We start from the raw sequence: 27,149 nt of genomic DNA on the forward strand, positions 1-27,149 counted from the left end.
CTGGTGTTATATGAGAACCATTTTAGTTTCTCTTAAAAAATACCAAGAGTACTGGCCCAATTCATCAATGGCCCAGGAAATCAATTCTTTCTTCCTGTCCCTCCTCCCTCCCTCTGTTTTCCTTCCTTCTTTCTTCAGTGCTCAATGCTCCACTCTCTCTTTTTCCCTACTCTGCAGCCAGGGCTGAGAACAAATTCCTTATAACCATACTGTCTCCTACTTCAGCTTTTTTCCCACTTTGCTCCCGTGACTGACCACTTCCATCCAGCTTTGTAGATAAACCAGGGACAAGATAGCCAGCAAATAACCCAATATCGGGTCCCTTTCGGGGGAGGAACATCTGGATAATTGATTTTCAACTCTTTTGTTCTCTTATTATTTGAGGTCACCAAAGGCAGAGGGAGAACAATGTTTTTGCATACTGAATACAAATATTGGTTGAGGGCATAATTAGGCTGCAAGCTCATCGTGATTGTCACTCTGGAGGCATCAAGGAAGGGGGTTGTTATTTGTCTGTATTGACCCTAGTAGATGCACCAGAGCCTCTATTCCTTCAACATCCTGTCTGACAGTTGATAATTAATAAAACTAATCATAACAGCCATTGCTGTTGCCAGGATTGCTTTTTCTGCTGACTGCATTATTAGCGAAAGGGTCAAGAACTATACTGCTTGGAAGGAACATCAACAAAGCCTATTGTTTATCTCTGAATGGATAGAAATGAGCACTGGATTAACTGAATCTTCCCACACACTGAGCCTTTTGTAACATTAATCTATCGTGTTTTTTAACTTCTAGAGTTGATATCCAAGCTAGTATGGGGGGGGTCAGTGCTGGTGAGATGAGGGGAGGAGAAGTTGAGCAGCTCAGGAAAGGGGGAATAAAGCAGGCAAGCGGGCATCACTTGAGGACTGTAAACTGTTCCCCTTACGTCCACAATATTTTGATTCCATTCACTCCCTTCCCCTACTGTCCTTGAACTCTGGATCTTGGAAATAGATATAAGGCTCGTTTGTTAGCCTTTGGCCAATGGTCTCTTCCCCGGCCTTGGAACCTGGGTTTGCTTTTCTAGGGTTTGCGTGTCAGGTTCACTCTTGTCTGCCTGATGTATGGACTGTGTGCCCGTGAGCAAGTCATTTCTCACTCGTAAGCCCGGTTTCCTGGGTTGTCAAGGGGGAATGATTGGAGTGGCTCTCTGTCAGTTTTCACCAGCGTGACTGGCTTCCTCTTTTGGCACCCTATTGCCATTAGAACGAAGTCTCATTTCCTCCTACTGGCTGAGAGCCTGTCTGCTCCAAAGTGCACGGTGTCAAATTCCCCCATGAAGCTTTTCATTCTTAGAGTCATTTTGATGTAGGTCTCTGCTTGCTGTGCTCTTATGTTTCATATTCTTTCATATAAATGCAGAGTTTTTAATGTTAAAACTATACATATTTTGTGCAAAAAAGGATCCTCAATCTATTGTGAGTGTTATTATCATTTGTATCAACTTGCTCAACTCCCAGATAACTGGCAAAATGGTGACCACTGATGCCACCACTGGTACCCAGTATTTGCTGCTACTTTTTGGGGGGGGGGTAAAGCTGGAGTTTTCAGGTTATATAGTACAAAATCATGAATATATATTATTTATGTTACCAGTCTGATGCTGGATGTTACTTTTCCAACTATAAACACACTGCAGAATATAGCTTTATTTTGATGAAATTGAATAGTCTCATTCTATTATTCTGTCTTCAAAAAAATCTTTTGGAAGCAATTATGTGGACAAACTGCAAAGCTCGAAATATTGTAGGGTGGGAGACAGTACATTTAAATCATCCATCAAATGGTTGGATACTTAGCAAACGGTAGGTAGGATGATGATAATTGTAAATGCACAAGCGTTTACTCAGTGCCAGCTCTGCTTAGGTGTTGGGAATACATGAGTAGATAGAAAGTTTCTAACTTGAGGTGTTGAAAGCCTGGCTTTCTTTATTATATGGCTTTCGACTCCTTCTTGGTTACATGCCCATCTATGGGGAAAACGTCTTTATTGCTTAGAACAGAATTGGGAGGCAGGCAGCCAGACCTGAAGATGAACCTGACGTCGCTGTTGCTGACCTCAGACTCACTTTTCTGTCCCAGGGCACTGTTTGCAGCACTCTCAGCAACAATACAGCGTGTGCCCTAAAACTTAGCTCCAAAATTGCCTCTTTTACTTTAATATTTTCCGATTAAAATTCCTATACTGAATTCAATGGAAAAGTAATTTTTTTTTTGAGTTGGAATCTCACTCCCCCGCCCAGGCTGGAATGCAATGGTACACTCATGGCTACCCGGGCGTTGACCTGCTGGGCTCTGGTGATCCTTCCGCCTACAGCCTTCCAAGTAGCCAGAACTAACTACAGGCATGCGCTACCACACCTGGCTAATTTTTTAAAAAATTTATTGCAGAGATGAGGTCTTGCCAAATTGCCCGGGCTGGTCTCGAACCCGCAGGCTCAGGCAGTCCACTTGCCTTGGCCTCCCAAAGCGCTGGGATGACAGGCTGAGCCACTGAGCACAGTTGGGAAAATAATCTTGCTGAACACATTCATCTTTAAAATGTTACTGAAGGAACATTTCTATGTTTAGTAACATTGGCCATATTTCTATGTTAATTCCTTCCCTCATTAGTTTATTCAACAGCCATTTATTGATCCTCACAAATAGTAGGGATTCAAAATAAAGACGTTGTAGTGATGGAGTAAGCAGGTTAGACTACGAAAACTTCAAGGCTGTTGGAAGAGTTCCAAACTCATTGATGCCCGCCATAGCTGGAAGCTATGCATGCAAGCAAGTGGCCTGGTTATCGGAAACTTCATACCTACCCAACTGTTATTGCCCTTATTCGATACACCTGCAGCACTGTAGTCTGTCTATCCAGGATGCTTGTAGTCGACAGCCGACCACCAAGGATGGAACTAGCTTAGAGACCCTCCGGGAGCATGTGTATCAGCAGCCAAGCTTGATTTATGATAACCATAACTGATTTTTATCTTCATTGGAATACAATTACCATAGAATTGCTCTAGGTGAGCCTCCCACTCCCATCATACACCTGAAGCCATGGCGGTCTGGGTATGACCCTATAAAGGCTGAAACTCCCTGATCCAACGTGAGGGAGAAGTAACAGAGACCCTAAGACCACCCATCTCTAAGAAAAGCCCACCCCCAAAACCACTCCTCAATCAAGAAAAGGCGTAGCTCAACAGTAGTTGGGGACAAAAGTGCAGCTTTCTGTAGGCTGCTTCTTCCTGCTTGTCCCTCTTGAGAGTGTGTTCTTTGCTTAATAAAGCAGTAAATAAAATAATAAATAAAAAATACCTGCTTATCCTGCTTCTCTGTGTGCCTGCAGATTAATTCCAGATGTGAACACAAAAACCTGCTGTCGACCTTCTCACACTGGGAGGTGCACCCCGTCTCCTGCTAACACAGATTTGGGTGACTCTGCCAGGACCCGACAAGTGAGATCTCTCCTGCCGTCCATGAGTTTGAGTGCTCGCTTGGAGGCTTGAACACTTGGCTTGTTTGGTCACTGTCAAGCTGTCCATTTCTCTCCCTGCTTGCTCACCACCTCTCAACTGTGGCTGACCTCTACCGAAGAGGCTGGAGTGGGGGAGATGTGAGGTCGTCTCTTCCTCTGTCTCTGGGTCTCCTCACAATCCTCTTCGGGCATCTACAGCTAAACTCCTCTCGGCTTCAGACTCACTGCTCCCTCCAGCTGAGGCTTGGTTTCAGCTCACCTTGACAGGTGGCTAGTGAGGCGGTGAGGCTTCTAGTTCCAACCGACAGGAGACTCATGGGGGTGGCCAGGGCTTGCTCCTGCGCCATGCCTGAAGTCTCAGGAGGATGGGAGACTTTCCTCTGATCGTGTCTAATCTGATCATCTCTATCTTCTGTCAACTCTCCTTCCTGACTTTCTCATGGTCTTTCAGCATCTTCACCGCCCCATGTCACAACTATTGCGCTGGTTGATGCTGCCTCTGTGTCTGATTGCCGCTGCCCTGAGGGACCTTACTGCCATCTCTGCCAAGGGGATGAACAGCAGGAGTCATTCTGAGTCCCCCTGCTTTCCGACCTTCCTTATTCTGATCCTCTCCATCTTCCATGTGTCCTTAAACATCTACTTTGTACACTGTCAAAAGATCAGGGCGTAACATTCGACTCTGGTGTGCAAGGTTCATTCTTTCTGCACTCTGGTGACCACACTTAATGAGTTGGGCTGCCCAGGAACTCAGCCTGACCTGCTCTGTCTTGGGTCGCCCTCCATTCCTTCTTCTGAACCAGGTCCCTTCCTGTTTCATCTTGCCACGTTTGCTCTTATAAGTTGGTTAAAATATCTGGGTGATGGAGTTTGTGACAGAGGGAGGCATCATTGACAGGCAAGGATTTAGAAATCCTTGGTACTCTCTTGGATAGTGATAGGATACTCTCTATCACGTGTGAGGCCAGAGGGCATGAGTCACGTGTGCCCACTTTTAGTGAATGTGGGAATTCACCTTGGAGTCCTGTCATGATCAGGGCCCAGGCAAGTTTGGTCCTTAGGGCTGCAGACCCCAAGACTAAACACAGGCTGGGGACACCTGGCCTGACAAGAAGTCAGTACTGGGGCCATCGCCAGGTGATTCTTGATCTTGTGCACACAGTACACAAAAGGATGAACCCATCTTCTTCCCTTTTCCTCTCTTTCTACTCTAGAGGATTTGGTTAAACTCAGGTGCCTCTTGCAGGTGAGAAGTCAGCCTGGGGCTTTGTCTAACACTCCTCCCTTTGTTCTTTTTTTTTTCTGGATATACAGCCGGCACATCCATTCCGGTGAACATGCCACTATCATATGTAAGAAAACACTGGGGCAGTCTGTCACATAAACTCCTCAAGAGGAAAAAAGATAATTTTCCTTTACAAGATTTCACCTCAGTATGAACTGGAGGATGAGAAACTTGGAAAATCAACGGAAGTTTGAACTGTTCATGTAATACTATCCACCAGTTATTCCTCTTTTGCCAAGCCAGGGAAAGTGGAGTGAAATTCCAAATGTCACAGTCTTGAGACACATACAAAACCCTGAGAACAAAAGGCTAGACTTAGAGGGCCCAAAGGGACTTGGACTCTGGAGGGGGTGCCCCACGGACAGGGTCAGACTTCTTGGAAAGCACTTTGGAGGTCTCTCTTCCTCTAAGTGTGCCCCCTCCTCGTTATCAGACATCTAGGTCTCAGCCTCCAAGATTTGACCCTCTTGAGACTAGCCTTGCTAACTCTTACCAGCCCCCTACAGAACATCTATTCCCTCTCCATGAAGTGCCAAATGGGGATGGAGACAGCTCAGAGTCCTTGTCCCCTTCTCTGAGTAATCGAGGAAAAGTTTGACAGGTTCTCTGAGAATACTAGTAAGTTTGTTGATGAACGTACAAGACTAATTTTGTCATTTGAGCTTACTTGGGGGAAATATCCAAATATTACTTCCACCTGTTAAACTCCTGAAGAGAAGGATAGAATTGTAAGTACTGCCCGAGCCTATGAAGATGAGGTGGTGGCCCAGATTGTCTAGTTTGAAGTGTTCACTCTAATTCTGGCTGTTCTTTGTATTTCCGTGATGTTGGTTGTAATGTCTCAATTTTCATGTCTGATTGAGCTAGTTTGAATCTTCTCTTTTCTTGATTAGTCTAGCTAGAGGTCTATCAATTTTGTTGATTTTTTTCAAATAATCACATTTTTGTTTTGTCGATCTTTTGTTTTTTTTGTTGTTTCAATTTTGTTTAGTTGTGCTCAGTTCTTTGTTATTTCTTTCCTTCTGCTAGCTTTGGGTTTGGTTTATTCCTGTTTTTCAGGTTTTTTGAGGTGTGATGTTAGGTTGCCAATACGTGATCTTTTTGTCTTTCTAATGTGGGCCTTAACCATTATAAATTTTCCACTGAGGACAGGTTTGGCTGTGTCCCAGAGGTTTTGGTAACTATGTCATTGTTGTCATTCATTTTAAGACATTTTAAAATTTCCATCTTGATTTCATCATTGACCCAAAGATCATTCAGGAGCAGATTGTTTAACTTCCATATATTCATTTGGTTTTGAGAATTCTTGGAGTTAATTTCTAGTTTTATTCCACTGTGGTCTGAGAAGGTATTTGATATGATTTTGATTTTTTTGAATTTCTTGAGATATGATTTGTGACCTATCACATGTTCTATCTTGATGAATGTCCATGTGATAATGAGAAAAATATATATTCTGTAGTTTTGGTGTGAAATTTTCTGTAGATGTCTGTTAGTTTCATTTGCTTTAGGATTCAGCTTAACTCCAATGTTTCTTTGTTGACTTTCTGCCTTGATGATCTGCCTATTGCTGTCAGTTGAGTGTTGAAATCTACCACTATTATCGTATTTCTATCTACCTCTCTTCTTAGGTCTAATATAATTTGTTTTATAAAGCTGGAAGCTCTTGTGTTTGGTGCATATATATTTAAAATTGTTATATCTTCCCATTGGATTGATCCCTTAATCATTCTATAATAACATTCTTTGTCTTTTTTCTTTTGTGTTAATTTAAATTCTTTTTCATCTGATATGAGAATGGCTACTCCTGCTCATTTGTGATTTCCATTTGCATGGAGTATTTTTTTCCCCATCCCTTTACCTTGAGTCTGAACGAGTCTTTGTGTATTAAGTAAAACTCTTAAAGGCAGCAGCTATTTGGAATTTTTAAAATTCATACTGCCAATCTGTAGCTCTTAAGTGGGGGCATTAAGACCATTTACAGTAAGGGTTAGTAATGATAAGTAAGATACTATTTCATTCATCATGTTGGTTGTTACCTGGTTGGTTTTTTTATTTCTCTATTGGGTTGATGGTCTATAAACCCATAATTTCAGTATGTTTCTACTGGTGCATTTCAACCTTTTGTTTCAGTAGTTAGAACTTCTTTGAGTAGTTCTTGTAAAACCAGACTAGTGGTAACAAATTCTCCCAACATTTGCTTGTTTGAGAAATAATTTATTTCTCCTTCATTTATGAAACTTAGTTTTGTGGGATACAAAATCATTGGCTGAGAGTTACTCTTTTTGAGGAGATTTAAGATAGATTTATTCCTTTCTAGCTTATAGGGTTTCTGTTGAGAAGTCTGCTGTTAGTCTGACAGTTTACCTTTGTAAGTTATTTGACGTTTTTGTCTCACTGATCTTAGAATTTTTTCCTTCACATTAACTTTGCATAACTTGATGATTTTATGCCTCGGGGATGACTTTTTTGCAATTCTTCCAGAAGTTCATTGGATTTCTTGTATCAGGATGTTTACCTCTCTGGCAAGGCCAGGGAAGATTTCCTCAATTATTCCCTCAAATAGGTTTTCCATACTGTTGCTTTCTCTTCTTCCTCAGGATCACCTGTTATTCTTAGGGTTTGGATGTTTTACCTAATCCCACATTTCTTGGAGGCTTTTTTTCTGTTCTCTTGATTTGCTTCTCTTTATTATTATCTAATTGGATTAATTCAAAAGTCTTGTCTTCATATTCTGAGATCCTTTCTTCTACCTACTCCAGTCTACTGTTAAAACTTTCCACGGTAGTTTGTACTTCCCTTAATGAGTCTTTCACTTCCAAAAGTTCAGTTTTTTTTTTTTTTAAGTATCTGTCTTCTGGAGAATTTTTAATTCATGTCATGAATAGGTTTTTTAAAAAAAAATTATGTTGCTCTTCAATTTTCACTTGGAGCTCATTAAGCAATTTTATAATCATCCATTTTATTTTTATCTCTGGAATTTAAAATATTTCATTTTGGTTAGGATCCATGGCTGAAGAGTTTGTGTGGTCTTTTGGTGATGCTGAAAACGTCTGTTTTTCATATTGCCAGAATTATTTTTTTGGTTCTTTCTCATTTGGATAGACATGACTTTAATAAGTATAGTTTATACTCATCTAACTTTGGCTCTGGTGCTTTTGGTGGTAAAGGGCTCTGTATGAGTTCCCTGATTATAGAGAATCTTTGTCCAATTGCTTTATCAGATGCTGCTCGTAGCAGCAATTATTGTGTGTGTATTTGTAAGTTCACTGTCTCCTGTAGGGCTATAATGCCAGAGGGCTCCTGAGGCTTATCTTCTTCTCTAATGGTATCCTCCTGTTCTCTTAGCATCCCCCCATTGAACCATTCAGTCTTCAGGCTATTAGAAGGCACCTGTGGATGAGAACTGGTTGTAGCTGAAGTAGGTGGTTATATGCAATGTCATACAGTGGGCTAAAGTCTCAGCCCTGATGAGGGCAGTTGGGTGCACGGAGGTCTTCACTGGGCCAAGGAGGGGCAAATCCACCTCAGCTTCATTACTGTGCTGGCCAGAAAGGGTTCACTTTTCCATTGTGTCCTTTACCAATATTTCAGATCAGATGTGCACCTCTGTCCATCTGTAGGAATCTTAAAGTTCCTTATAGGGAGGGAGTGGGATTCTGTCCCTCATGTTAGCCTGAGTTTGAAGGACATAACTCTTGTGAGGTTGCTGTTACCCCAGAATGCCATAGAAAAGATGTCAGTAGGTGCACTTGTACTGAGATCCCACAGGAGAGATGAATGTCTACAGTGGTGGGTGTGGGGTGCAGAAGTCCCCTTCTCCATGACCTTTCATGGACACCAGGGCTGCTAAACATCACCATCTTCCCCTGCGAAACACAGCACTGTGTTTGTGTCTCTACTGAAGGAAACTTTCCTCAGGCCAGGAGATCTGTAACCCCAAGAAGCCTACCCTCTGCTTTTATTTATTTGTCCATGGGGTCCTCTCCTAATGTGGTACATTCCCCCTTACCCTAGGAGTGGTAATCTGTGAGGTCCTGGTATCTGTGAGCCCTGCTTTTCTTCTTGGTCTGGTGCACTGTGCGGCTGCCATAATTAAGCTAGTGCCGGGGACGCCTTCAAGTGACCCGGTGAAGTCACAGGGCTGAATTCTGAGTAAAATTGCTCACTCCTGTCTCTGGAGGACCCTCTGGAGAAGCTTTCTGATGCCTCAGACTATAGATTAGTCTGCAAGATGTACAGTAACATGAGATCTGCTCTAATCTCCTGAGGTGATGGGCAATGTTAGGTAAAGTTGAATTGGGCTGACCCATCCTCTGATTACACAGTGGTGAGTGCAAGCGCCATCTCTAATGAGATTGGCAGGGAAGTGACATAGACTCAGGAGGATGTCCCTGATTGTATGTAGCCTTAGTGTGGTGAGTTTCTCAGCTGCCAGCTGTGACAGTGCTGTATTGGGATCTGTACAAGCTCGAGGCATTCTGAGTGGCTTGGCTCATGGTGTTAGCTGAGGTCTAGGATCAGACCTTCCTCACAGCTGACATATTATATCAGATGCAATGGGCTATGCTCTTGACCTCCGGCCAGGAGGTGGCTCTTGTGCAAGAGAGCCAGCTGTGATGGTGACTGTGGGCTTTCTGCTTGGCCTGTGTTACCCCAAAGAAGTATACAGATGACCTAGGTGATGGCCAGGGCTATGGGGACAACCAAAGTTCCCTATCTGTTTTGAGATTTTGAGAGGAATGCAGGGGGAAAGTGCTTCAGCTCCCCACATGTGAGCTCCATTGACTACCCAAGTAGGAATCGGGAGGGAGTCCTTGGCCACTGGGGTAACACTGACGTGTTGTGGAGAAGACACACATGGAAAATGATGGGTTTTGGGGCCAACGAGTCCCTTCCAGCTGCCCCCACTCCCTTTGCTACAGGCAGTCTGCATTCAGAACAGCTGGAACTCTTTGCGAATGGGTCTTCCCATTTCTTCCCAGGCCTGCAAGAATGCGACTGCCAACCAAGATCAAGTTCCCAGGAAATGGCCATTGAAGTTTCTCAGGGCTTTTTTTCTGGACTACTCCGGGTGGGTTTTGGCAGTGTATGGCTGTGAGTAAGGCAGGTTCCTCTGAGGGATTGGAGTCCCGTGAGACTCCATGGGTTTCAGGTCTGGGGCAGGAGCACAGAATTCCTGCATTTCCCTCACTTCCCTTCTCAGCTGTATCAGGAAGCTGCTTGAGGTTTGTGCAGTGATCCAGTAAAGTCTGCCTCGTTCCCACCCAGGCTGAACACATTTTCTTTGCTTTGTGCACCATGGGTTCTACCACTGCTCTGGTGAGCCGTGGGGTGTGCTGCCTGTCTTGTTCCTCTCTGAGTGCTATTTTGTTTCGCTCCCGCCATTTTGTTTCAGTCCATGGGAGAGACTCACACTAGCTGTTTCTCAACCGCCATCTTGCGCCTCTCCCTCATTTTAAATTTCTTTAGGAACCTCTGTATTGTTTTCCATAATGGCTGCATCAGTCTACATTTTTGTCAACCGTGTGTGAGGATAGCTCCCTTTCTTTCACACCCTTGCCAACATTCGTTAGCTCTTGTTTTCTTGATAACAGTTATTCTGAGGGGTGTGAGGTGATTTCTCTGACGACTAGTGATGTTGAGTATCTCTTCATACTCTTGCTGGCCAATTTTGTGTCATCTCTGGAGAAATGTTTAGTTAGGTCTCTTGCCCAATTTTTGAAAAATTGAGTTTTCTTGCTGTTGAGTTGTGTAGTTCATCAAATACATGGTTTGCAAATATTCCTCCCAATTCATAGGTTGCCATTTCACTTTGTTGGCTGTGCTCTTCGCTGCACAGAAGCTTTCTACTTTGATGTACTCCCAGTTATTTATATTTGCTTTATTAGCCTGAGTTTTTGGTGTGATCTCCAAAAAATCATTTCCAAGGTTGATGTCAAGGAGTTTCCCCCCTATGTTTTCTTCAGGAAGTTTTATGGTTTCAGGTCTTGTGTTTGTGTTTTGATCCATTTGAGTTGGTTGTTGTATATGCTAAAAAATAAGGGTGTAATTTTATTCTGTTGCATGTGGAAATTCAGGTTTTCCAGCATCATTTATGAAGAAGAAGATTGTCCTCCACCCATTGTGTCTTCTTGGTGCCTTTGACAAAAGTGAGTTGACCGTATGTGTTTGTATTTGTTTCTAGACTCTACTCTGTTCCACTTGTCTATGTGTCTGTTAAGCTAGTACCATAATCCTGTATTTCTTAAATTGATCACTGCCCTTGGGCTCTCAACCTTATACAAGGATCCTCGGAGCTTTTAGGCCTTCCCTGATCTTAGACAGCATTCCCTTCATGCTTGTTCATTTGGGCGTTCATATATGTTTGTGCATCTATGTCTGTGTTCATGAATTCCCATGACTTTGTATCTACCTCTTCAATCCCTCCTAGGGTAAAGTAAGGTTTTTTTTATTCTGCAAGGACATTTAGATGGAATTAAAGTTATTCCATTTAAGGAAAAGAACAAACAGGCCTACAATTTTGACTTGGCATTTTTTCCGTCATCTGAATTCAGAAGCAGGAGCTGAGAGTCCTGTGGGAGTGGTACACACCTGTAGAGGTTCTTTCTGTGCAGCAGTGGATCTCAATCTAGACTTAGAACAGAACCACATGAGGGGCTTGTTCAATCACAGATCACCAGACCCCATTGCAGAGTTTCTGACTTGGAAGGCCTGCAGCTGGACTCTGGAATTAGCATTCCTAATAAGTTTCCCGGTGCTTCTGATGCTGTTTGGCTGACGAGTACACTTTCAGAACAGTTGCTCAGATCCTCACAAGGAGTACTTCTCAACCTGAAGAATGGTTGTGCTGGGGAAGAAGAACCTGTAGATTTAGTGTTTTCAGAATGAGTTCAGCTTTCCAGAAAGTGCCAGCAAAGAGGAGAAATATTTCTTTATAAATGAGGTCATGTACTGGGATAAATCATAGGATGTCTTACTCTCTGAGACTAGTGTCACCTTTGTTGAAAGCATGAGTTGTTTATCAGATATGGGAAATTCAAATCTCATTTTCATAGAATAGATTTTCTTTAGACAAATGGAAAGAGCATGAACTTTAGCCTTCTGTGGTAAAAAAAATAAGGGTGTAATTTTATTCTTTTGCATGTGGAAATTCAGTTTTTCCAGCATCATTTATGAAGAAGAAGATTATCTTCCACCCATTGTATCTTCTTGGTGCCTTTGACAAAAGTGAGTTGACCGTATGTGTTTGTATTTGTTTCTAAACTCTACTCTGTTCCACTTGTCTATGTGTCTGTTAAGCTAGTACCATAATCCTGTATTTCTTAAATTGATCACTGCCCTTGGGCTCTCAACCCTATACAAGGATCCTCGGAGCTTTTAGACCTTCCCTGTGGTAAAATTACAGCCTACAATTTATTTGCTTCAAAACATTAAGCAATACCACTTAATTTCTATAAACTTGTCCAAAAAATGAAGATATTAATGCCTATTCTTGAAAAACTCTTGTGAGGGCTTGATGTAGTTCTTGGTTAATAGTAGGAACTGAATACAATATAAATATTTATGATATTATTTAAAAAAGAAATGATTTTTCCTGTCATCTGTCTTTAGAGTACTGAATGAGAGGGTCTTTTCCAGTTAGTCCATCATTGCAACTAAAATCCACACAATTCAATTTTAAAATATTTATTGCTTTAATGTCAAGTTAAATAAGATTGGTGGTTCTATACTTCATTTAATTAAATGACCTGTGGGCAAACAGATTTAAAAGAGTTAACTCTATGGCAACAATGATTTTGATTGTTCAAAGACATGCTAATCACTATTCATGTGAAAGTAAATATTTATTTTTGAGGGTCACAAAAATAACACAAAGCAAGCAAACAAAACCCAAAATAATCATGGAGAGTTAGCAAATCGAATGAAACCATTTAGAGGATTCTGTACAAAAAATATTTCCTATAATTTATCAGATTTTAAAGGGTACCTTTGCCCATGTGGATTTGTTGTCTGATGTAGTAACTTCAGTGCCAAATGCTTACGTAAGAAGCAACTCTACCCAACTTCACTAATGTTATAATTTACCATTCAAAGTCAATTTTTATGAATTGATCATCAATGGATGTGGATAATGCTCTTGGTTGGTCACATGCTCACATGACTTAAATGGTCAGTCCTGCATTTGATTTTTCAGACTTTATTATTCTTGGAGTAGTGTCAGGGTTAGTGCCAAGGAACAGCTGTGAACTTAATTTCTTATTCTTAATTAGGTAACTCCTTGTGGATGATTATAAGTTCATTGGTTAATTGATTCTATTTGACAGCTGGACCATGTGACTCTACTGTCAAGGAAGTTAGTTATCTGTGGACTGAAGTGAGTTGCTGCAGTAGTTTCGGCATCAGGACTGGAAAAGAATAATGTGACCACCCTCCTTAACCTCTAGGAGGGAGCATAAGACATCGTTTCCACGTCTTGCCATTCAAAGATGAGCAAGTTGCAAGTGAGTAAAGGATTAAAACAGGATTATCAGGGACATGATCGAACATAATCAAAAGAGCTTTAAGTGGAGAAACAAAAGGGTCTTATTTAAAACAGAGACGTGGCTTTCGACCCTTTCATAGATCGACTGTAGGTTGGTGGTTTATCACTTTCTTTAGAGGGACAGATTAGGAAATGGGTGTCTTAGGCCCATGTTTTTCAGGTCTTACTTGACTTCATGCAGTTTTGTTTTCTGTGCTTCTTTCACTGTCTGAGTGCTGAGATCTAGTGTGTGATTCCAGAGGGGAGAGGGCAAAGAGACGGCAACCTGACTTACCTAGAGTACGCAAACTGTGACACGGCATGTGATAAGCCAAATGGAAGACCAACTGGTGGTAAGGGGCCAAGGTCCATCCAGTGATAATGGGCATGCATTTGGCATATGCCACTTGGGAAGCTTCTGTGGCTGTTGGTAGCACAACAGGGACTCCATAGTTCAATAATGTCATCCACGCTCTCCTCAACAGGGGTAGTACTCATCGGTAAAGATATAACCTCACTGTTACATGGTGCATTTGCTAACAGTAAAAAGTGTTTTATTGTAAGATATGTATTATGTTGGCCATTTTCAAGGGGTTTTCTCAAAAGTTAAAACTTTTGCTATGACCACATAATCCATATCTGCTGTTAAATTTAATCTAGAAATTGATTCAGTTGTACTTTGTGAACACCTGGAAGCAAAACCACAGTACAAAACACATTTAAGGTGTGGCCAAAAAGTATGTCCTTAATTGGTAAGTAAGCATTAATTTTTAATACTCTGGATTCGAAATTTTGCGGTGCCTTACTGTTCCGTGATGTGTACCTAAGGGATTCTAAAAGGTGTTATTGTGTAAAATAGAAAGGTCTAGGATACAAATGCAGCTTAATTACTGAAATGTAATTCTCGACACTCTCTGTATTAGAATTTCTACCTTTTGTTTTCTTTTTCTTCTGTCTCTTGATGATTAGGCCAAAGGCTGGGAGTAGGGAGGGGATTCAATACTTAGGAGCAAAGAAAAAAGTAGCTTGAAGCTGGGCTCAGTGGCTCAGCCTGTAATCCCACGCTCTGGGAGGCTGAGGTGAGTGGATTGCCTGAGCCCGCGGGTTCGAGACCCGCCTGGGCAACTTGGCGAGAAATCATCTCTACAATAAATCGAAAAATTAGCCGGACGTGGTAGCACATGCCTGTAGTTCCAGTTACTTGGAAGGCTGAGGCGGAAGGATCGCTGGAGCCCAGCAGGTCGAGGCTGCGGTGGCCGGGAGTGGCCACTGCACTCCAGTCTGGGTGACAGGGTGAGACTCCAACTCAAAAAAAAAAAAAAAAAAGAGGTAGCTTGGAACTTTTGAGATGATCCCTAACGTACTGAACTACTTGCTTTTACAATGTGTTAGCAGAAACCAATGGGGTGTAAATGTAGACTGATGTGCTTTCTGCCCAAGTGGTAATTCACCTTGGTTTGCTTTGTTAAAACTGTAAATACAACAGAACATTAATAAATGTCTCTTGTGTAGCAAAGAAGAAGTGCTTTAAGACCAGGTGCAGTAGCTCATGCCTGTAGTCCCAGGGCTTTAGGAGGCTGAAGGGGCAGGATCATTTGAGCCCAGGAATTCAAGGCTGCAGTGAGCTGTAATCATGCCACCGCACTCCAGCCTGTGCAACAGAGGTTCACCCTGTCTCAAAAAAGTGCTGTAAGATACATTTAAATGTCTTATAAATTATTTGCGTTTATATGTAATGCTTTTACTTGCATAATAGAATTTTAGAAGACTAAATAAGAAACTGTTGATATTTGTTGCTGTTCGGCCATTTTAGTTTCTGGTTGTCTCTGGGGCCCGGGGCAAAATAAAATCTTATTGTTCACTGCACCGTGTGTGTGCGCGCACGTGTGTGTGTATGTGTTTACTATGTGCTTACAGTTTTTTAAAAAAATTTATGTATTTATTTTTATTATAAAGATGTGGGGTACAATTCAGGGTTAGGTATACAAACGTTGATTATGCAGGTACCCTTGCTGATGAGGTGTGCCCCTCCCTCCCCAGTTTCCCTCAACCACCAATCCCATACCTTCCCCTGACAATTTCTCACTACTGCCAACCCCTTTCTTATAGTATTATAATTATTCAAGGTCTACTTATGAGTGAGAACATATGGTGCTGTATTCATTGTTTCTGTGATAGATCACTGAGTATGATTGACTCCGAATGCATCCAAGTTGCTGCAAAGACCATATGTTTGTCTTTCTTTATGGCCGCGTAATATTCCATTGTGTACATGTGGCACTTTTTTTAATCCAGTCCAGCTTTGATGGGCAACATGGTTGGTTCCATGTTTTTGCTATTGTGAATAGAGCTGCAACAAACATACGTGTGCAGGCATCTTTCTTGTATAATGACTTGAGTTCCTCTGGGTATATTCCCAATAGGGGAATTGCTGGGTCATCTGGAAGGTCAATTTTTAGTTCTTTCAGAAATCGCCACACAATAGGTTTTACAGACTAAAATGATCATGATGGTTATGTCTAGGCTGTTGGATTAGAAGTGATCTATTTTTTCTCTGTCTATATATCTTCCTCTTTTTTGTTTGAATTTTTGGCAATTATCATTTATTTCTTTAAAAACAGAACAAAAACAATTTAAGGAGATTCATCATTTAATCCCTATAACAACCTATAATATGAGTAACTGGGATATTAATCTCTCTCTGTTTCAATCTCTAGTAGGATTAAATAATTTGCCTAAAATCCCATCTGGCCAAACTAGGACTCCAGCCTTGGCTTTCTGACTCATTCCACCATGCCAGACAGACTTAATTGTGATCAAAAGAGCAAATGCTTAAGCCTTCTTGATGTCCATTCCCCATAGGCACCCTACAGTCACAGTGTCAGTCAATGATAGTTCTCTCCAATGTTCATCAAGCTCAGTCCACTGACAGTCTGTGGATGCCTGTGAGTCAAAGACTGGGGAGAAAAGGCCAGAGAGAAGGGGAAATTAGACATTGTTGGGATTAGCAAAGGACTGACCGCTCACCTATCATATTCAAAGGGTTACCGTATTTCTCTTTTAAAGCTTGCTTTCTCTGGGTGCATTCACAGGGACTAAGAAGACTTATTAGAATTCAGTCCCTACCATCTGCAGAAAGACAATTTCCATGTGGCACCCGCTCAGACATGCTTCTTCTAATTCATTTGAAGGGCACTGAAGGAGAGCTGTGGCGTTTAATATTCACCCACAGTCTCCCTGGTGCTCGTTAAAGTGGCTTTATGGTCTCATTTTGACCTGGCTACTTTCCAGAAGGATTTACCAGGGTTCTTGGGAAAAGACCACTTTGAGGCTGAGGTGAAGGTGAGTCCAAGGTCAAAAATTGGATTTCTGCTGGCCAGAGAATACAGCTGACCAGGCAGGAGTGACTGATACCACTTCACATCCAGTTGACCATACTTGTCAAGCAACAAGTTGAAATCTATTTGCTGCCCAAGGAAATAGAGTGGGCAGGGAATAAGAAAGTGCTTGGCTGAAAGGCTGTGTGCACACATATAATACCACCAGCATCACCAGAATTTATTTCACTTTGCCATTTCAAGTTTGCTACAGTCCTGTCCATTTTCTTTTACTGTGCTCCAGTTTCTCTGGATTCTCTTTAGCTAGTCTCATGATGAGTTGAATGCAGCACATTATTCCAAAAAGATCTGATTAGTGCATAGCCAAATAATCAGATATTTACCTTTCCTCAACCTTGGAAGGTATCTATTGATGTGGCAATGATTATTACCCCCGGAAACATGTGTTACTGTTGATCTCTGTTTACCCCACCCAATAGGAGAGTATTTTGATTATTTAATCATTTTTTTGAACTCACATGTAAAATTATACATTTATCCCTATTAAAATTTATGATAAGATTTGATCAGTTGCTCAACATTTTGTAGTAATCTGATGGAGAATTCTGTTGTAAAACATTCTTTTTCTCTCTTCTTGAAAGCTTTTCTTCCTTATGGGTATGACTAACAATGTCCTGTATCTTCATTTTATGAACAATCCCTGATATTTAGTATCTCTACATCTCTGTAAAAGAAGAGAGTACAATAAACCCTTCTCCTTGGATTAATTTCCATTCATTCTTCAGTTCCCATCTTCTTTTCCCTGGGAAGACCTTCTTGACTTCCAACTCTGCTACTTTACCCAGATATGTGACTCATTTGTGAATTGAAAGGTCAGGCATCAGATGCTGTCTAAAGGCTCAGGATTCCACCCTTAGTTATTTGCAAGCACCTCAGCTACATTTGTTATTTTCTCTATTCAGTCTATGATGTCATTTTGGCTTGTCAAATAATTTTCCTTTCAACCTACCACAAAAAACATAGCACTGCTCTAATCTTCAAAACCAAACAAAAAAACCCGTCATAAGTACCAAGATTCTTTATTGTTTAAATACAAAAGAATACTAAATAATGAGTGAGGTGAGAGAGTTACTTTTATATGAAAATTATTTGCCACTTATGGCAAATGGAACCCAAGTTTTTCTCACCTTCCTTCCTTTTTTGCCTTCATTGACTTTGGTGACTGCTGGAAGCCGTGTGTGTGTGTCTGTGTGTGTGTGTGTGTGTGTGTGTGTGTGTGTGTGTACATATATATTCATCTCAGCTGCAAAATCAAGATAGAGGAGATCAGTACTTTCCTTCCCAGGGGATGTATCAACCATCATTAAAGATGCAGACGGCAAAACAGCAATTTGAGCCTCAGAGAGCAGGTTGGAAAAGAATAATTTACAGTTGTGTTTCTGCTGCTGGCATTACACTAAATCACACCAAGTCTCTTCATTTGTTAGGCATGCTTTCAGTCTTGAATCAGAACAAGTCTATCAGGGTATATTTCTCCCCTCGCCCATTTTGCAAATAACATTTTATTTTTCAAAAATCTGGGACCAGGAAAAAGAAAGATTTCCCTGCTCAGATACAAATGCCTTATCTCTACCTGGACCACAGGCAGAGAAAAATCAGGGAGGCTAGATGTGAAGACACTAGTCTCTTTCCCTGCTTTCATTTTCAGAAAGTCTCAATCGATACCCCACTTGTAATGGCACCGAGGAGCACAGGAGCAGAGAATCAAATACAAATGAATTAAAACCTTTTAAATTTGACGGAGTGCAAAGACAGATGTATTTTGGACATTGGATTTCTTACATCGGAACAATGATTTCAAATCTCCTGGGCAGTAGGGATTCTGGAATAGAAAGGGTTTGTGTCAGTTTAGCATTGCCCTTTGTCTTCTGAGAATTTTATTATGATTTGATTGAAATTATCAAGAATAATAATGTTGCTTTGGTAGTTCTGTGGGCCTTCAATATACAGATGCATATAACTTGGCAATTAACTCAACTATTATTGCCTCTCTTAAAAATGAGGATTTTGCCATCTGGGCTGGAGAATAACTTGCCCGCTAATGGCAGTGCTGGGACTGGCAAAGTTCTGCTGGGCCCTTGTCCACATTCAGCCTCCAGGTAAATTCTTTTCCATCTGACCATGTTCATCAACTGTGTGTCATTGTTGACATGAATATTTCATAATTAGAGAAGGGGCAGGAGCCCCAGAAGACTGGGTCACCTGTCCTAAGTAGGACATGGCATCTCTCTTAGACTCAAGCTTTCTGGTTTGTGGGTCTTTTCTGAATCGGATCTTTTTTAGACAAAAGGCCTCATCATTTAAGAAAGTTTTAAAAAGGAAAAAGAAAAAAGACGAAACAGGAAAGCAGAATAACATATAGAAACAATGCATGAGCATTTTGTTTTGATGATATCAAGGGTGCTTTTAAATGCTTAGACAAAGTTCATTTCCTGTGGACAACAGGATACTTTTTTCTCTGACATTTTTCCTAGTCCTTTCTCTCTTCCCTTTTGGCAAGGTGGATCGATTTTCAGTCTGTGATTCAGTGCAAAAATGAGTAAATGAGATCTCCTTCCACCCCTAAGATTAACAGATGGCTATTTCCAAAAGAAGAAAGAATATTTTTTAATGATAAATCCCTTTTAATTCATTTATCTCTCTCTCCCGACCACTCTTACTCTTTGCTAGATTCAGTGTTGTATAATGTCAGCGCCTTTGTATATTAAGATACTGTTCTTTGGTCTAATTTGGGAATCAAGTCCATAGCTTCAGCCTCAGCAGCACCACCTATAAACCAACTAAGCCATCCTATTTTTCTTGTTTTCTGTTTTCCATTTTGAGTGACCACCCTTTGGTCCATAGTTGCCAATCAGGAAGACCGAACCAGAAAAACAAACCAGAAGAGATCAACAAACCAGAACAGATCAAACAGACCAAAAGAGATCCAAACTGGGAGTTGTGGTTTCTGAGATAAAAGCTGAGGGCGTGGTGGTTCAAGCCTGTAATCCCAGCAGTTTGGGAGGCGGGGGTGAGAGGATTGCCTGAGTTCAGGTATTTGAGACCAGCCTGAGCCACACGGCAAGACCTTGTCTCTACAATTAAAAAAAATAATTAGTCGGGCCTGGTGGCACATGCCTGTGGTTCCAGCTACGTGAAAGGCTGAGGTGGAAGGATCACTTGAAGCCAGCAGGTAGAGGCTGCGGTGGCCATGAGCATGCCATTGAACTCCAGCCTGGGCAGCAGAGTGAGACACCGACTCAAAAGAAAAAAAAAAGCTGAGGCAGCTAAGAGCTGACTCACTGCTCTGTTGACTGCTTCTTTTACTGCACATCAGTGATCTTCCTCCTCTGTTGCTACAGTCTTCACATGGCTCCCCTGCTCCCCTGTGGACTCTAGTGCTGTGAAACAAAGTTTCCCTAACACCAGGGAACTGCCTTACTCCCTCTGAAACTAGAACCCAAAGGAAGGAAAGGGTCTGTCCTGTTATTTGAAGTGAGAGTGACATTGGAGAAGTATGAGAGTCCCTGAGAATTCAGTCTCTGCTACACTCCCTTGTTGGGGTTCCGTGGAACCTAGGATAGAGCCTCAGCAAAGCTTTTTTTTTTCAGCTGGAGTCTCACTGTGACCCAGACTGGAGGGCAGTGGCTGCTCCCGGTCACCGCAGCCTCGACCTGCTGGGCTCCGGCGATCCTTCTGCCTCAGCCTTCCAAGGAGCTGGAACTACAGGTACGCGCTGCCCTGCCCGGCTAATTTTTTTTTTTTTTAATTTATTGTAGAGATGAGGTCTCGCCAAGTTGCCCAGGCGGGTTTCGAACCATGGGTTCAGGCAATCCACTCACCTCGGCCTCCCAAAGGTGTGGGATTACAGACTGAGCCACCGAGCCCAGCTAGCAAAGCTTTTTAAAGACACACCACATCCTCCACTGGGGTTTGAAAAGTCATGCCATATTGTTTCTTACTCTCCCATCAGCCGTGCATATGTCTGTAATCCAAATTTAGGTAATGATTCTATTATTAGTGTGGAAGGCAAAATAAAGAGTTCAGCCCATCTGGTGTTGTTTTAGGTCTTCAATATAGATACATATACCTTGGAAATCAACTAAGCTATTATAACTTAACTTTAAAATGGAGAAATTTGAGGGACATTCGAGGGCTTTCAAGTTTCTTTCTTGAAATCAAGAACTTTTTTTTAAAATGTAAAATCATTTTGGAAATTTTTCCTTGGCAATTTTCACAAGAAGGAATCTTTTTTTTGGTAGAAAAATGAGTAAAGTTCTTGTACAAAGTTATCTTTTAAATGTCAGGGTTTAAAAATGTCAAAGATAAACAAGTAATTTGAGGGAAAGAAAAACTTATGAAACCTGTAAAGCATGCGGAATGTTGAAACGGTTTTGCTGCAAGTTAAAGAGTTTTGTTTTTTTAAGTCTTGCTGTTGAGAGTCTGGCATTGGGTGTAAGTGACTCCTGTCACTGACAAAAACTGAGACATGTGATACTTACTGAAATTCGTTGTCTCTATATCTTTAGGTTGCAAACAGTAGTTCTTTTAGATACCAATTGGAAATAAATCATCTATTTAATTCCTACTTATTCTTTATCCCCATCTGGGCATGGCCACATACACATACCCACGAACACACACACCCACGTACACGTGCCACACACACACAGTCTAGCCATTCCAAGCAAACATTTGAAGGAAAACGCAACCTTGAAAATGAATAAAGAGAAAAAAATACATAAACTGTAAATGTAATATTGAATCTAGTCAGAAGCAAGACCAGGCAACCGACTGTTCCTCAGAATATAATATTGTCAGTTAATTTTCTTCTGTGATTATTCATTTCACAACTGAAAAAAAAATTAGCAGTGTCATCTCAGAATTGAACAAATATAATGAAATCTTTTCGTAGAGAATATTTATGATCCATGGTAGCAGCTGTTGCCCACTTGTAGCAATTATACACACATTATTTCGTATTTATTAAACATCGATAATAGCGGGGTACCATAAATGAATGATTTTACCAACTTCTTTGCCTCTGAAGTTTCTGTTAAATGGGAAAAAAGTAGTCAGCGAGATTAAAAAAGAGAAAGATTTTTGAGAGTACACTAAAATAGCTTTTCAGGGTTCAATAATACATGATACAGTGGAGTTGATTCTGGCCATGTCGGAAGCATCTTGAGGGTAATGTTTTTTTGGTGAGAGGAATATGTTTCTATGAGATAATGAGACTTAATTTCATATGATGACTTAAAAGCAGCTCTCAAGTCAAATACACTAGGGATTGGAATGTGTTGACTCATAATTTGTAGGGCTCCAAAGATGCATAGTAACTTGAATTCTTTATATTGTAGAAGTTTAGAGCACATTTTATTCACCACTTAGCTTGACATAGGTATCCAGAGGGGTTGTTCTCAGATTCTGCCTCAATACACAAGATGATAGAGCCTTAGCTCCGCTCATGATACTTCATGCCTAGATCTAGCACAATATAATCAGATAAAATGATTTTGAATTATCAGTCCCCCTAAACATATTTCAGATTCTTCTCCTGTTCCTAACTCAGAATCATGCATACCCATTCTTGTGGGTTGAAGGTGGCTGGGGTGCTAGCTTCCATGGCAAAGATATCTAGTTCTGATTTTCCATCTCTACTTCCTTCTATTCTTCCGACTCCCAAAGGTTATCTTTGCCTTATAATTCCCCCACAGAATACTGATTTCTCTACTTTCTAGATGTTTCACCTCAATTAGCTTCTCTAAAGCTCAGCTATCTCATCAAGGATATGGGTAGAGCAATACTTGCCTCGTCAGACAGTTGTGAATATAAAATGAGCACTGTATCTGACAAAAAGAAGATGCTCACTAGATGTCAGTCTTTTCTTTGGTCTCCCCATCCTCTGCCCAGAAATATGGAATCTGAAGACCAGAGGCTTTGGAAGAGGAAAGAACCTGAGCACCTCCTCCTGCTGGCCATCTCCAGGATTGTCTCTTCTCAGGATAATTCAGGATGGTAGATGTTCTTTAAAAATAGAGACTGACAGCCGGGCTCGGTGGCTCAGCCTGTAATCCCAGCACTTTGGGAGGCTGAGGTGAGTGGATTGCCTGAGCCCGCGGGTTCGAGACCCGCCTGGGTAACTTGGCAAGACCTCATCTCTACAATAAATAAAAAAATTAGCTGGGCGTGGTAGCACACACCCGTAGTTCCAGCTACTTGGAAGGCTGAGGCGGAAGTATCTCCAGAGTCCAGCAGGTCGAGCCTGCAGTGGCCAGGAACAGCCACTGCACTCCAGTCTGGGCGACAGAGTGAGACTCCAATTAAAAAAAAAAAAAAAAAAAAAAAAGACTGACTTATTCATTAAAATAATTTGTTTCATTGTACACCCCAAACAGTAGGCTAGGCACTATTAAAGAAGGTGGCTTGTATTCTTAAGTAACTTACAATCTGGAAGGGATAGTAAGACAAATGAAAAAATATATAATATCATAAAGAATAAGTTACAAGTGCAGTATTACCCCGGAAGAGACCACATAAGACAGTTAAAGCAAATAAATGAATTCAGCAGAGTTTCAGGATTCAAAAATCGGCACACAAAAATCAGCTGTATTTCTATATATGGACAGTGGACAATCTGAAAGGGAAATTAAGAAACCAATTTTTTGAGATAAAAATTTTAAAATACTTAGGAATCAGTTTAATCAAGGAGGCAAAAGACTTATATGCTAGAAATAAAAAAAACTGATGAATGAAATTTAAGAAGACACAAATAAATTGAAAAACATTCTGTGTTTATGAATTAAAAGACTTAATATTTTTAAGATATCAATTCTACTCGAAGAGATTTATAGATTCATGCAATCCTTGTAAAAATTCAAATGACAGTTTTTACAGAAATAGAAAAACCCATCCTAAAGTTCATATGGAATCTCAGGGAACTCTTGAATAACCAAAATAATCTTGAAAAAGAAAACCAACATCGGAGGAGTCATACTTCCTGATTTCAAAACTTAACGCAAATCTACAGTGATCAAAACAAGGTGGTAAGCGTACATAGACAGACATATAGAACAACTGAGTAGAATAGAGAGCCCAGAAATAAACCCTCACCTATATGGTCAAATGTTTTTCAACAAGGGTGCCAAGATCTTTCAATGGGGACAAGAAAAGTCCTGTCAACAAATGGTACTTAGAAAACTGGATATCCATTGCAAAAGAGTGAGACTTTACCTTACCTTATGTAACATATAAATATAAACTCAAAATGGCCCAAGGACCTATATGTATCCTTATGGCATTGGATTTGGCAATGACTTTTTTGGATATGACAGCAAAGTTTCAGGCAACCAAAAGAGTGGAGTAATTGGACTTCATTCAAATGTAAAACATGCATGTGTCGAAAAACACCGTAAAGAAGGTGAAAAGGTAACATACAGAATATGATAAAATATTTGAAAATCATATGTCAGATAAGGGGTTAATATCAAGAGTATATGAAGAACACTTTCAACTCAACAACAACAAAAAACAAACAACCCATTTAAAAAATGAGCAAAGGACTTGAATAGGCATTTCTCTAAAGAAGATATATAGGTGGCCAATAAGCACATGAAAAGATACTTCATGACGCTGATCTTCAGGAAATTTCAAATAAAAACCATAAGGAAATCGACTTTCTACCCATTATGATGGTTATTATTAACAAACAAATGGAAACCAGAAATGAACAAGTAGTGGTGAGGATATGGAAATATTGGAACAAGGCAAAACCTTTGTTATGCATTGCTGGTAGAAATGTAAAAAAGTGGGCCGGGTGCAGTAGCTCACGCCTATAATGTCAGCAATTTTGGAGACTGGGGTGACGGCTCAAGACCAGCCTGGGCAACTTGGCAAGACCTCATCTCTACAATAAATCAAAAAATTAGCTGAGTATGGTGGCACATACCTGAAGATACAGCATAAGGATCACCTGAGCCCAGCAGGTTGAGGCTTCAGTGTCTGTGAGCTTGCCACTGCACTCCAGACTGGGCAACAGAGTGAGTCACCAACTCAAAAAAAAAAAAAAAAAAAGTAAAAAGGTGTAGCTGCTGTATAAGACAGTATGGTTGTAACTAAAGAAATTAAACATAAAATGACCACATGATCCAGCATTTCCACTTCTAGGTATATAGCAAAAACACTAGAAATCAGAGATTCAAATAGGTATTTGTATAATTATGTATATAGCAGCATTATTTACAATAACCAGAAGTAAAATACCCCAAATGGTCACTGAAGGATTAATGGATAAAGTGTCACATACACATGTAATAGAATGTTAGCCTTAAAAAAGGAATGAAATTCTGCCACGTGCTACAGCATGGATGAACATTAATTACACCAAGTGAAATAAACCAGACATGATGGGAAAATATTATATGATTCAACTTATATGAGGTACCTAAAGTCGTTAAATTCATAAAGACAGAAAGTTTAAAATAGTAGTTGGCGGGGACTGGGGGAAAGAGAAATGGGAAATTATTGTTTAATGGGCAGAGTTTTAGTTTGGAATGATGAAAAAGTTCTGGAGATGGAAAATGGTGATTGTACAGCAGGGTGAATGTACTTAATGCCAATGAACTGTACACTTAGAAATGTTTAAAATGGGAAACTTTATGTTTTGCGTATTTCACCACAATAAAAATTATGCAGTATTTTAAAGAGATAATCAAAGTCCTTTGTAAACAAATGAGGCATTCATTTTGACTCGGGGTATCAGCAATACTTCTTAGAGGAAGAACTGTTTGAACAGAACTCTGAGATATTACAGGAGAAATGGATTTGAGCAGGTGACATTCCAAGAACATTATAAAATAAACGATGAAAACCTTTGAAGTAATGGAGGCCATATTTATTCTGCTGCTCAAATTGATTGCTAGGATGTGGTTTTTGATATTAAAGTATTTATGAATATATATATTTAATTTCTACCCATCTCTACAAGAAACTATAATGCAATCTTTAATTAGCATTTTCCCTAACATTTGAAAGGCAATTATAAGACTATATTGACATTCATTTTACGTGGCTTCCTTAGAAGACTCCATTGCTTAGCACGCCTGTTAAATCATTAAACACATTGTGGGATTCATAAACAGAGCTGGTCTGAATTCACTAATTTTTATCAGTAGAGTTGATACTGATCAGTATAATTGGAGTTCAGAGCTTTAAAAACTTAGTATAATTGGGCAGTGGCTTCTTTCATGTAAGGGGAGAGTGGGCCACATTCATTCTTGCGTTCAACAAATATTTACTAAACATCTACTAAGCACCAAGACACGGTTAGGCATCGGAGATTCTATAGGAAACAAACAGTTCCAAATCTTCACCTTATAATTTCCTGTCTATTGCCATGGGGGGATAGTGGGGAGTCAGCTGGGTCGAGGAAGGGCAAATGGGAAATGACTTTGAACAGAAGCCTAAAGAATTGGGACTTCAGAAGAATAATAGAAACCTTGCTTATTAGTGTAATATAAAATATGATTTAACCAGGAAAGCTAAGTTTAGGAATTCCCCCCAATAATATCTCAGATAGCCCTGTAGTAAAACTCAGAGTTAAAAGGCCTCATCTACATATACCTATACAGAGCTTTCCAATCAGCTTCTGGATGTCTTACTCTTAAATATGGACAGGCAATGATCTTAAGGGCATGCCCCTGAAATAGCTGACAGAGACAAAAACAGACAGAAGGAAAAACACACAAACACACACTTGGAGGAAGACTAAGGAATGGGAGGGACACTAAATAAACTAATAAACAAAAAAATCTAGCACTTAAGTCCTGAGTTTATGGATGAATCATGAAATGGATGAGATAAAATGGAGGAACAATTGAAGAATAAAAAAAGAGTCTTCGGAACTAAAATACGATAGTAGAAATGAAAGCAACCCAAAACAATAATTGGAAAATAAAACAGGAAAGCAAGGAGACAAGAAAATAAAAAAATAGAATCAAGATTTTAAAATCCAGAATATCCATACCAGTAGATTCAATTTCAGAGTAATAGATGCTCCGATGTTTCAGAAGGCAGAATAGAGATAAGTTATCAAATAACCAATTAAAGAAAAATTCCCAGAACTGCCAGAGCTGGAAGAAGTAAGTTTACAGAGTAAATGAGCTATCATGGGACCCACATCATAAATGAAAATGACCTATTGCAAGGCATATCATCAAGTTTTAGAGCACTGAGAAGAAAGAAAACATTGTATAATCTTCTGGAGAGGGAAAAGAAGAAAGTTGTCCTACAAAGAGTCTAGAATTAGAGTAACACAGGTCTTATTTTTTTTAAGTTTTCAAGCAAAGTTTATTTTGAAAGTAAATGAGAGAGAGAGAGAGAGAGAGAGAGAGAGAGACTGATAGGTAGGGGAGAGGCCAAAGCTAAGGAAACAGGCAGCCACAGCTCGAAGAGTCA

The 27,149-nt window shown here is 40.4% G+C and overlaps 1 long non-coding RNA gene across 1 annotated transcript; it reads left to right on the forward strand.

The window, feature by feature from the left end:
* Positions 1–14,257: 14,257 nt before the first annotated feature.
* LOC110595719 lies at positions 14,258–14,833 on the forward strand. The gene is made up of 2 exons (XR_002482012.1): positions 14,258–14,338; positions 14,647–14,833. It is a non-coding gene; the product is annotated as an uncharacterized LOC110595719 (long non-coding RNA).
* The last annotated feature ends 12,316 nt before the right edge of the window (positions 14,834–27,149 follow it).

Source organism: Carlito syrichta, unplaced genomic scaffold (assembly GCF_000164805.1).
Source record: "Carlito syrichta isolate Samal-C Ts95f unplaced genomic scaffold, Tarsius_syrichta-2.0.1 Scaffold303661, whole genome shotgun sequence".
Taxonomy (NCBI): Eukaryota; Metazoa; Chordata; class Mammalia; order Primates; family Tarsiidae; genus Carlito; species Carlito syrichta.